This window comes from Penaeus monodon, chromosome 23 (genome assembly GCF_015228065.2).
Source record: "Penaeus monodon isolate SGIC_2016 chromosome 23, NSTDA_Pmon_1, whole genome shotgun sequence".
NCBI classification, from domain to species: domain Eukaryota; kingdom Metazoa; phylum Arthropoda; class Malacostraca; order Decapoda; family Penaeidae; genus Penaeus; species Penaeus monodon.
Genome location: NC_051408.1, coordinates 41,696,836 through 41,697,247, shown reverse-complemented (window position 1 = coordinate 41,697,247; position 412 = coordinate 41,696,836). Strand labels below are relative to the sequence as shown.

The following is a 412-nucleotide window of genomic DNA, read 5'->3' as shown; positions in this document are numbered from 1 at the left end:
TCATTGTGCAATATGGAAGAAGCAATTACTGAAGGCATGAGGCCGAGGGCGTGGAGAGAGCGGTAGCCCCTCCTTTTTTTTTTAGCAGTTCGGAGGAGTCTTCCAAACGTAATTACGTTCTATCATGCCGCGTATGAAGGAGGAGATCCAAGCTCGCATGTTTTTTCCGTTAGGCGAAAGGGGTTCAATTTCACATGAACATTTACCGAAAGGCTACATTTGATTTCAATTGCCATTTTGTCATTAATTTTCGCAGAATGTTATTTAGATTGTTACCCAAGTTAGTTATATATTTCTATATATTATGCATTGTTGTAGGGGCGAAGTTTATACCCAAGATAACCCCCCCCCCCTCCCCTGGATCCGCAACTGGTAGACTCAAATCTAACCAGTGAAATTGCGCGCGTATTGG

The 412-nt window shown here is 43.0% G+C and overlaps 1 protein-coding gene across 1 annotated transcript in view; it reads left to right on the top strand.

Moving 5' to 3' along the window:
* LOC119588089 (alpha-catulin-like) overlaps window positions 1–412 on the top strand; it is a gene marked incomplete at both ends in the record, with an annotated part of 86,154 nt that overhangs the window by 77,293 nt on the left and 8,449 nt on the right.